This window comes from Sebastes umbrosus, chromosome 5, assembly GCF_015220745.1.
Source record: "Sebastes umbrosus isolate fSebUmb1 chromosome 5, fSebUmb1.pri, whole genome shotgun sequence".
Classification (NCBI taxonomy): Eukaryota; Metazoa; Chordata; class Actinopteri; order Perciformes; family Sebastidae; genus Sebastes; species Sebastes umbrosus.
The window spans coordinates 19418588-19431109 of record NC_051273.1 but is presented as its reverse complement, the minus strand read 5'-3'; positions in this window follow the sequence as shown (position 1 = coordinate 19431109).

The window sequence follows — 12522 nt, the reverse complement described above, 5'->3', positions numbered from 1 at the left end:
CTCTCTGTCGCTCCTTTTTGAAGGTGCCAAACTTCCTCACAGCTCCTCTCCGACACTCTCACATAACGCTTTTAGTATAAAATTCATGCAAAAAAACACATTTTCACACATTTTTTTCCTCTTCAAATTTCAAACACATTGACCCTCGCTCTCAGAAGTGTCTGTCTCTCTTTGCTTTTGACTCCCCCCTTTTCATCTCCTCGGCTCACACCCGTCTCTCCTCCCCTCGCTGCTCTTTCTAGTGGAAGCCCTGAGGGCAGGCAGATAGATGGAGGCGAAGCTTTATAATTGTGAACCTTAATTGTGAAGATGAGTGACTTAACAGAGGTTGCTGCCAACTGTATCTTGGCTCAGCAGCCTGAGGGGAGAGCAGCAGGCTGAATGTCTTCAGAGCCAGCAGGCCTCTTCTCATAACTCAGCCACCTATCGTAACGGTGACCGAGTCATTCACCTCAGTCACAGCTCGCAGCTCAAGTCTTCAGCAGAGATCAGATGAGATAAGAGTGCATCTCTTGTAGCTGTGGCTGATTGCATTCTGTCTAAACAGTAACGGCGGAGCACAACTTGTTTGAATTAGTTGTTTATGTTGTGAGGAAGAGTGTCTCTGGTTGAATCAGCGTGACAGAAGTGATACAAACAAGTCAGAGGAAATTGACTTTGGGCGCTTGTGTTTCAAAGGCAACAGGTGATTGCATCCAACACGTTCTCACTCCCACTTTGTCAAATACCGCAGCTTGATTAGTGGCCCTACACTTAAAACTATGATGCTCTAGGTATTCCTCTAGCTTCAGTTTTTGATGTCAGGGACGGTGTGTCAGTTTCTACTTGTTACATGCATACAGTCTCTTTTCAAAATAGACTTAGGTTTACCTAGTTTTTAGGTTTACTTACGTAACAAAACTACTTGTTTAGGCTGAAGAAAAGATCACGGTTGGGGTTAACATAAGTACGTTTGTTACGTAAAATAGCTACACTTGTTATGAAACTGGCGTAAGTAAAGTACAGAAGTTGTGTAGCAAAACTACACTGAAAATAAGTCAAACATATTTCCCGTGTAAAACTTCTTTCACACGGGACACGAACACCGGCCTCCTCGGTGAAAATCCTGTGTTTGTTTGACACGTCCTAACCTCGCATCCCCGCCGCCCTACACAGACTATTACGCTGTTTATACTACATCAGTTGCTCTGATCGTCTAATAATGACACAGATGGGTTTACATTGGAGTTACTTCAAAGCCCGGTGTGTCTCATGCAGATGCTACAGGCGTGCATAGGTATCAGACGCCGAGGGGCACTGATCAAGCTTTGCTATTTGACAAATTGGGAGTGACACCGGGTTGCTACATACATGCTGTCATGCTACAAGGCTAAAGCTGCATGCCCCAGGCAAAACGTTAGCATCCTCACTAGTTGATGATAAGACATGGAGATAAACAAACTGCATTGCTCTTAGCCTTAGTATTTATTAAGAGTAAGGAAACATATAAGACCAGACTTTTATTTCTTTCTGACATGACCCTGTTTGGCTGCTTAGCTTACACACTTTGACAAGCAAGACAGAAGTTAGATTTATGCGTTATCGTTTGCATTTTGCAACAGCATGTTTCACTTTTACCATTATAAGAGAAATGGCTTTTAAGAAGAGGACTAATGTGTTTGGAGAACGTAACGCCGGGGTTGCTGGGATATAAACTGTCTCAAATCCAATAAAACAGGACAGAGCAATATAGTTATCCATAATATTACACGGTCAATGTGCCGTTCAGGAACACTCAAATAATGTGGTTTAAAATGCCTCTGGCCTTGGAAGGAACGCTAGGTTACTACTGCTGGTGTGAGATAGCGTGACATGTTAGCGAATGCATCTCATGTTCGAGAAAACACATTGTTTAATCAATTTCTGACATTGTGTTTTTCATTTTGAAACTATTCCATATTTCTTTGTGAAGAGAGTCAAGTGACAGATGAACAGTTCTGTGTGTGTCTGTGTGTGTGTGTGTGTGGGCGTGTTTGCAACCAGTGTGACAGCAAACTGAGAATCTCTGCTCCTTACATGTACTGTAACAACTGTCACTGTAAAACTGATGCATTTAAACGCAGCGTTCGTCAGCAATGACAACCTGATAAGAGCGGTAGAGGCTGTTGTCGTCAGTCGCACACAGACAGACTATTGATTTGGTGATTAGGCTGTCTGTCTTGGGTTCCTATTAGGTCTGTCGATGGCATTGACGGCACAATGACCGCTGGATGTTTTCTAATTGACATGGAAAACGGACTGCTGTTTTTTTGCATAATCTGCATCATTATCTTCTCCTCATTGGACTTTTTAAAACTCTTTTTCCAGCTGTGGACTTCTTCTGCATCGCTTCTTCTTCACGGTTCGGCATCTAATGCACAGGTACAGCCCGGGTGGTGTTTGCGTGACATTGCGTTTCTGTCTGATATTGAGTTGAGACAATTCATCATCGTCGAGAAAAAACTGGCTGTTGGGATGGATGAATGGAAAGATGTTACAGTGAGAGGATGAGAAATGAAAGAGACAAACGCAGAGCAGAAATCAATGACAAACACTTCTCCTCCTCTGTGATGTAAATACTCTGAGGTTTTTCGTTTCCTTTTTCTAAAATCCATTTAGACTCTGGGTGTGTTTGTCGCTTAGCCTCTCTGGACCATATTCATACAGCCTCAATGGATCCAAAAAAACCCATCTCCCTCTTTCAGTTTCCCCTTTCTGCTCACGCTCACTTTTAAACTGCTGCATCAGAAAAACAGAGACGCTCTCCGGTCTGCAGACACTCTGCAGGAGAGCCAGAAGCGAGGTGATACTTCACCCTACAGAGAAAATCACTCCTGTGGCTCTGTTCCCTGCACAGCACTTCAGTTTGCAGCTACCTGTGTGTTCATGGTGATACAATATAACTGAGCCCGTCTCCGGCTGTGTGAATGTGGTCCACAAGTATTTATCCATATTTATTGATGTATGTTCTTATGAATTCCAGTCCTGTCATTGTATTATATTCTTTACAAGACAAATGATCATTAAAGGAAACCCTTGTTTGGATCCGTTAAGTGTCTTTGTTGGAGTGATTATTTGTGTTCATTTAGTTAATTTAAAATGTAGAATTTTGTATGTGATTAAACCTTCCTGTAAATTATACTGATGGCATACAGTTGTTTTTCTTTTTTGGTAGAAAAATTATATTAAATATTTGTATGGTACTTTTCTTAACAAAGTGCTTCAACGAAAAACGAGAGACCGTAATTAAAATATAAAATATATATAAAACTGGATATAAAATATACAGTAAAAAATCAAACCAGACAAAGAAGATAAAATAATAAAATATTGTCCGGGAGGTAAAAAAAAAATTATATAACTCACTTAAAAGCCTTTCAAAAAAAAGAAAAGAAAAGAAAGAAAATTCAAGTGCACTATATAATGTCTTGTTATGACCTTACCAGAAGTACGTATATGACATAATATTTACTGATAAATGTCAGCAATCATAAAACATTCCACCCTCTAAGCACTTAGTAAAGCAATAATTTGACATTTAGGGAAATACACTTATTTGCTTTCTTACCGAGAGATAGATGAGAAGATTCATACCACTCTCTAATGTCTGGAGCCAGCAGATGGTTAGCTTAACTAAGCATAAAGACTGGAAACAACTAGCCAACAATCCACCAACACCTCTAAAGCTTGTTAAATATCACTTTATATCTTGTTTGTTTGATCTGTACAACAACAAAAAAAACATGAAAACAACAATTTGCCATGCAACAAGCGGGGACTCCAGGAAGTTACTGGTACCAGTCAAGACAACCCGTTCTCACTCCCAACTCCTCGAATACCGCCACTTGGTCATTACCCCTGTGCATCAGATACCAAAGCATGCATACGGGCACCCTTTAGCGTCTGTATGAGACGCACCGGCCTTTCAACTAACTCTAATGTAAACCCACCCACGGCGTTAGACCGTCAGAGCGACTGATGTAGTATAAAGAGTGTTGGTGGGTTTCTGTCGTTAGTGTCGTGAGTTGTTAGTCACGTGAGTCGTTAGTCTCTCGGTAGTCACGTGAGTCGTTAGTGTCGTGAGTTGTTAGTCACGTGAGTCGTTAGTCTCTCGGTAGTCACGTGAGTCGTTAGTGTCGTGAGTTGTTAGTCATGTGAGTCGTCAGTCTCTCGGTAGTCACGTGAGTCGTTAGTGTCGTGAGTTGTTAGTCATGTGAGTCGTTAGTCTCTCGGTAGTCACGTGTGTCGTTAGTGTCGTGAGTTGTTAGTCATGTGAGTCGTTAGTCTCTCGGTAGTCACGTGAGTAGTTAGTGTCGTGAGTTGTTAGTCACGTGAGTCGTCAGTCTCTCGGTAGTCACGTGAGTCGTTAGTGTCGTGAGTTGTTAGTCACGTGAGTCGTTAGTCTCTCGGTAGTCATGTGAGTCGTTAGTCTCTCGGTAGTCACGTGTGTCGTTAGTGTCGTGAGTTGTTAGTCACGTGAGTCGTTAGTCACTCTTTAGTCACGTGAGTCGTCAGTCTCTCGGTAGTCACGTGAGTAGTTAGTGTCGTGAGTTGTTAGTCACGTGAGTCGTTAGTCTCTCGGTAGTCACGTGAGTCGTTAGTGTCGTGAGTTGTTAGTCACGTGAGTCACTAGTCAGGGAAGTTAACATGATCATTTCTTAACCCTGACTAAGTGGTTGTGTTGCCTAAACCTAACTTCCTGTGAAAACAGAAGTTTATTTTGAAAGGACACTATGCATGTAATGAGCATTTATCGACACGTCGTCCCTGACACATCTAAAAGTAACATAAGAGGGGTACTTAGTGCATCATTAGCCGACGCCAAGGGGCACTGACTTAAGGGCGGTGTTTGACGAGTTGAGAGTGAGAATATCAGGACCATGTAAACCCCTGTAAAACAGCGAATTGTCATTTTTATACTTTGTTTTTTGTACAGATTAAACAAACAAGATATAAGATATACTTAATTAGTGAGCTTTAAAGCTGCTGTTGGCAGATTTTGTTAACTTTTGGACAGAGCCAGGCTAGTTGTTTCCCCTGTTTCTAGCCTTTATGCTAAGCTAAGATAACCGTCTTCTTCCTATGAGATAACATTTACATACTACACCCTTGAACAATCCTACTTAAAGCTACAGCTATCCGTACAGGAGGATGAATCTTTATGAAATGTGCTGCTTTCAATCGTAAAAGAAAAATCCTTGAAAGTTCTCAAACCTTTTCAAACTCAACAACATAAACATCCTAAATGGGCCTCTTTGTATTTGCTGTTGCAATGTTTGTTAATGACAGGAAATAATCTTGGAGCGAAGCTGTTGCCCTAGCAACAGCATGGCAATGAAAAGGCCTATTCAGTTTACTGATCCAAGTTTAAAACCCGGGGCAACTAGAAGGCCTACCGTTTCAAATTAATAAGTGCTGAAAAAGGAACACAGTGATCTCGCCAAAGGCAGTAACTCATCCACACTCATCTATTTGCGTAGAATGATTGTTTCGACCAAATTGTTATTCTTTCCTGGAAATGTTCTCTCCGCCATTCAAAAGTGTCCTCTCTCGCTATCATCCTGATCCTCGGCACATTCAGTTTTTGCTCTAAGCTATAGCCGGAGAACAATCTGCGCCTCTCTGACCTTCACGTGTTGAGGAGATGCATTTCCAAATCTCTTTGGATTAGGTAAAACATTTCTCCACAGCCACGATATCAATAACACAAAAAAGAATTTTGCTTTAATACTTCAAAATCTGCTGCATAGAGTTTAAACTACAGAGTAGGTCGCCAAGGGCAAATCCCTCAGCGGCACGAGTGAGAAAGAGTAGGAGGCAGCGAGGGAGAGGAAGGAGGAGACAGAATAAGTGAGAGGGATCAAAGGTGAGAGGAAGGAGTGAAAGGGGAAGGAGAAAGAAAGAGAGAGATTGTGTTTTGGCAGCAAATAGTTAGTGAATACGCCTACTGTTGTACCGTCTCACCTCAGAGACCTTCACTTCACCTGAACTTCCTCTGATGAGCTGAATATGAGAGTCCTCTCTTATCAATGAATGGTTTCATTGCCTCACAGCTCTGTCTCCTGTAAAAACACAACTTCCCCTCTCTCTCTCTCTCTCTCTCTCTCTCTCTCTCTCTCTCTCTCTGCCTCTCTCTTTCTCCTTTGATATGTGACTCACTCATTTCATTATTATTCCGAAACACCGGAAGAAGCCACACTAGCTGGTTCTGCTCTCCGTCGACAATCAATCACACTGAATATAGCATCTCTTTTACATCCTCTTGCTCTGTTCTGGCTGGCTGAGTGATGTTTTCGCTCAGCTCGCTGAGTTCCAAGGACAGCGCTCATTAGTTTCTCTTAAATTCACGGCTGAAAATGACCTTCAGCTCTCCTCTGTAGCTGTGCGGAAGTTTACAGATTTGTTACAGACACTTGGAGCAAACCTTCAAATGATCACAGACCAAACATTTACGGGGACTCCGTGAGAGGAGCTGCCCCCTGGGGAGCTCCCCGAGAACTACATACCTCAAGGGCGTTTTTTTCTGTTTGCATTTGCACCGCCGCCGCCGCTCGCACATATCTCCAGCTGGGAGATCGGCCAGTGGCGAATTTCTCTTTCTCTTAGCTTTTTAGTAATATAAGAATGAAAAAACAACTCTGTTACACGGCACGCCACAATCATATAACCACAAGCAAAATAGCCATCATGAAAGTACCTTTTGTGATTTCAGTTGGAATCGGCTATCGTTCTTAGGTGAGTGAGTGAGTGTGCTTTGTGCTACTGATTAAGGTTTTTGGTACCTTCAAATGAAACTCGTGAGCTTGTGTTTACAACATGGGAAGTCGTGTACACGATATGCTTGGCGTTGTGAAGAACACCGTTGCTCAGCAACGGCAATATTAACGTTACTGTCGGTGTCTAGAAGCCACAGAGGATAACAGCTTAGAAAGCTAGCAAGTGGGTAACATAATGCAGTAAATGCAAGGGCATAATGACAACATTTTTTTTTCCTCAAACCTATTATAAAACTATGAAGAAAAACAATATACGACTAATATTACAATATATTAACTTACTATGCACCAAAAAATTAACTTCCATGACCTCTGCCATTTCTGACAACGTCAACAAACACGTCACAACTCGTGAACTCGGAGCTTTCAGAAACTTTACACTTACGAGGTTGTGAATACCACAAGAAAGAGGGGGGCGTTCATATGGACTCTTCTCGTGAACACGGTAAACACAACCCACATTTGAATGCACCATTTGTGCCACTGTGTTAGTTTTTGCGGCTACCGAGTTAACCTCTGACCTGCCTGACGACCTATCCTAACTATAACTATTCAAGGTCAATGCCTAACCTTAATATCTCGCGAGAGTTTCCCAACTCATGGGTTACCTTGCATGCTCTTGTGCCCTCATAGTGGAGTGTCCATGAAGCTTACATAAGCATACCCAAGCATCTTTCTTGCAGAACTTTCTCATGATAACCGATGAAACGGCTTAAAAACAAACTATTTATACTCCAGATCTGTCCTGATTCCTGTAACTTTGAGATAAGCAGATAAATTAGAGGCGTGAAAAGACTGCTCATCATAACCTTGTTCTTGGGTCGATATCAGGCTCATCTGGCAGGCATGGCCAATCGATGGGGATCTCTGGTATTATCCTGCATTATCTCTTAATGACGCTGTCAAAGTTCAAGAAGATTATGAAAAGCAACAAGAGGTTTAGCATCATCTTACGGCTGACAGTCTCTTACTTAACCCTGAAGCCGCTCTGCCTCTTCTCCTTCCAGAAATCCTTCCAGTCTTTATCTCACACATAAACATAAGAGGCTGCAGGCCAAAGCACACTTGTTTTTTTTCTTTGTCTCCACACAGGCACGCCTATGCCGCTTATCCAAATGAAAAAAAAAAGATTAATGTGCATCTTAACCCCGTTTATCTTCCGCATCTTTATTGCAGCCAGGTTGTTGAATAGCTTCACCCATGAATCTGCATTCACGTCCGTCCTAATGACGGCTGCAGATGGCGCCGCCTCGGCTCACTAACAGCTTCTTTTACAGTCGTCTGTGAGTGTGTGTGTGTCTTTGTGTGTGTGTGTGTGTGTGCGTGTGTGCGCGTGTGTGTGTCAGACCTGAGGAGCAAAGCCAGCACAAACATCAGCCTGAGCCAGGTCTTTCATACACCGTCGCTCTCACATTCTGCTCTGCCAGCTGTGTGTATACTGTGCAGTGTTTTGTTACATGACCCCGACTGACTATCTGAAAATCTGGCTTAAGCTGCTTTTAGTACAAGTAACTTGAGTACATGTACTCAAGTACTGTACAATTTTGAGGTACTTATACTTTACTTGAGTACTTCCCAGGCGGCAACCTCCGGGTCTGAAAAGTGAAGCTTCTTATATACAGTTTATGGTATTTAATTTTTACATGACTTTATACTTCTACTGCGCCACATATTTAGAGTGACATACTGTACTTTTAACTCCACTACATTTATCTGACAGTGGTTCCCAATCTGGGGGTCAGGTCCCTCCAAAGGGTCACAAAATAAATCTGAAGGGTCGTGAGATGATTTACATAAATTTATATTCATTTTTTAAAAACGTTTCTCTAATCTTTAGTTTTTGTGAAAAATTGGATGATGTATATACATATATAAAAAAAAATATATATATATATATATATATATATTTATAAATATATATATATAATATATATGTGACACAAAAAGGAAATTTTTTATTTTGGCCAGTAAAAAATATTGCTTGGCATCTACCAGTCCCCTTGGCCAGTGAGTCAAAAAGTTAATTTCGGACACTTCCTTCATGAACTGAAAACACTGAAAGCGTTAAAGTTGTGAGATGAAAACTTGGACAACTCCCAGACCGGACAATGCCATGGTATAGCGAACTGTCAATCAAAAGGTAGCCACGGCTTAGCCAGCGTTACCGTATCCACACAACAACACAGTATTATCTCAACAGTTTTAAAGGTCAGCCTCTTTACCGCGGCGTCCTCTGAGACGTCACTCAAAGTCCCTTAAAAGATGAAAGTGCACACAAACCATTAAGTGAATTGTAGGCGTTGTGGGACGATGGGTTTTGTGACCGAGGTGAGGAAAGATTCAGCAGTTTGTGTACTTCTGGAGCCACTCAAGTCCTTCTCTCCACTGCAGGACGACAATAGCTCACTGACCAGTTAATTTCCACATGCCGGTGCAGAGACAGATACCCTTGAGTCTTCCTGCATTCCCCAGCACTCTACATTCCAGCTGTTTTCCTGCCTTTCCCTCCATTTTCCTCTTATCTCTCTGCCTTCATTTTATTCCCTCACACCCTTTTCTCCCACCTATCTCTCTTCCACACATCTTATTCTCTGTGTCGCTTTCCCTGCCTGCCTTTCAATCTGTCCTTCCCTGTGACTTTGTGTTTCTGCTGAGGCTGTTTCCTTCCCTTCATCTCTTCCACACACACACAAACACACACACACACACACACACACACACACTCGCAGAAAGGTTTTTCATTTACCTCCCACTATTCTCTTTCCACCAAATCGGGGATTGTTGAAAGAGCCCAGCGAGTAAACCAGTGTGACGGCTACCAAAGAGGAGAGCTAATGGGAAAGATGGAGGCCGGACTGTGGTAAAAACTAAAGCGAACTTTTTCCTTTCGAGGCATCTATAGATGACAGGGCAGACTCTCTCATTCATTAGCCACAGTGCACTCCATTAGATGGTTAACACTTTCAATTACCGCAACACTGCTGCCTGTTTAATATGCCCCGCACTCTGGGGGAAACCTCTCACAATTTGGCCAATTACCCGTCTCCACAATCCGACCGCTCTCAATGCATAATATGTATCGGCAGCAGCATGCTCCGGCTGAATTACACACAGAATGCATGAGGCATTAAGGGAGATCATTTAGGGAGATGGGGTAATTTCAGAAGCTATTTCCCATGGGCTAATGCTGTATGGATATGCCGTCTGTTTGTGTGTTCAATCATAACAATGCTGAGGTCTGATGCAAAGTAAAACTTAATTCCCGCGGGGATAATCTCCAGGCGTTGCATTGCTCCAATGCTGCAATGTACACAGTCAACACATGAATCGTGTGCTTAGACATTTGTGGAGGAGAATGGAGGAAGGAGGATATTATTTATTAAAACATTAATGTGCTATGAATCAATAAATTATTTGCAATGATGTGACAAGTCTTACATTTCTATATACATAGTATTACTCTTGGCGCTAGTGAGGTTATTTAGATACTGAAATGTGCCTGTGGCTTAATGTATGTTAAAATAACAAGACAACAACTGGAAATTCAGCCTTCAGATGAAGTGCGGTCAGGAGACAGGACTTTTCCTTATAGCAAAACATTTGCTGGAGCAAAACCATTTTTGTTTTCAAGGCTTATAAAAAGTGAACCACCATAAATGAGGTGGCAATCTGGAGTAATAGCTTTCCAAGCGGGAAGCATTTTAGATACATAAACAAAGAGCTACATCTCAGGGTAAGTTTGGTTTCATTTTGGCGTAACACACTTTTATTCTCTATCGGCTTCTCTTTTGATTTACAATGAAATGCACCAGAAGCACATGTCACCGTGTGGCTATAAAATAGACCACAAGATGGTGCTGATACGGAGAAAAACAAAGTGAGGACAGGCACAGGTGAAACTAGTCTGATTACTGAATGATGCAGTTCACCTATTGGATGCTTTGTAGAAATGTATATAAAGTAGCTTCCGGCCCATCCCTTCTGTTTACCCATAATGCAGACCTGGGCTGAAACACTGGGCTTTGATATGAAGTTAATATAGAAAGAGTGAAGTCTTGTGTTGTAGGTCACCTTCTCCAGTTACTGTTGTTCAGTTCAAAAAACACCGGCGGCAGCATAAATCTGTTTGGGTTGAGGAAATCAATGTTTACTCTTTATTCTCCCAGATGTCTGACATTATTGACTCAAGGCTAATAAAGATGCCTGTCAGACAAGTTGTGGGACAAGAAATTTTGATTTACAAGTGAAGTCAGATGTGCTCATTATTACCTTCTTTTACCCAGTAAACCTAATATGTGAGAATCTACCCCTCGGGCATGTTGCATAGCTGGACTTGGGAAATCTAGGATGGGTACCCCGCAAAGAAAAATATACATACATTTTATTTAGGGCAGTCGACTGATTAAAATATTTAATCGCGATTAATCGCAAATTAATCGCACATTTTTTTATCTCTTCAAAATGTACCTTAAAGGGAGATTTGTCAAGTATTTAATACTCTTATCAACATGGGAGTGGGCAAATATGCTTGCTTTATGCAAATGTATGTATATATTTATTATTTTAAATCAATTAACAACACAAAACAATGACTAATATTGTCCAGAAACCCTCACAGGTACTGCATTTAGCATAAAAATATATGCTCAAATCATAACATGGCAAACTGCAGCCCAACAGGCAACAACAGCTGTCAGTGTGTCAGTGTGCTGACTTGACTATGACTTGCCCTAAAACTGCATGTGATTATCATAAAGTGGGCATGTCAGTAAAGGGGAGACTCGTGGGTACCCATAGAACCCATTTACATTCACATATCTTGAGGTCAGATGTCAAGAAGGGACCCCTTTGAAAATGGCCATGCCAGTTTTTCCTCTCCAAAATTTAGCTTAACTTTGGAACGTTTTATTTATCCTCTTTTCCGACAAGCTAGTATGACATGGTTGGTACCGATGGATTCAGTACCTTCACTCTAGCTCTAAAACCGATCCTGCTACAGCCTCTGAAAACTTCTCCTCTTTGCGTCCGGCCTGTTTTGAGGCCCTGACCTCTGTCACAAGCTGATAAATGAGAGCCAAGCGAAAGCCACCGTGATCACATCTTTTTGTATTTACTGTGGCAGCTCTCTGTTGTTATAGGGTCATCTAATTTCATTTCATGCTCAGACGAAAAGGCGACGAGGAGGCCTGATGAAATGAAGACAGCACTGTCATCTTCTGAGCAAACTAGTTTAAAGGGTTCAATCACATTTCTGCAGTGTGTCTTTGCACCTGTCTGTCTCTTCTCTCTCTCTGTGTCTTTACGTCGCATGTTGTTTCTCTTGTCATTAAGTAAAGGGAGTGTGGAGAAGCTTTAATCAAGGCCAGTGCCTCTCTAATGTTCTGCCTCATGAGGATTTTCTACTGCCTGGCCTGTTGAGCTCACCATCTGTGGAGCGTGTGCTTTCTTTGAGCTCTCACTTGGTCCAATATGTAGCTATATTACCGTTATTATTCTTGTTAACAAAAGCATACCGCGTACAGATCTGTCATTTCTGTTTGCCAGTCAAAATGGGAATCAGAGGCTGCTATTTATGATGACCTCGCTGTTACATAAGATGCATGCAAAGTGAATTTTAAATGGGTTAGCATCACAATCCTGAGCACATAAAAAACAAATAAATGACTTCCAATGCGGAATACATAATCCTTTATAAATTATAAATGTCATAGTGCATCAAGCGGGACTT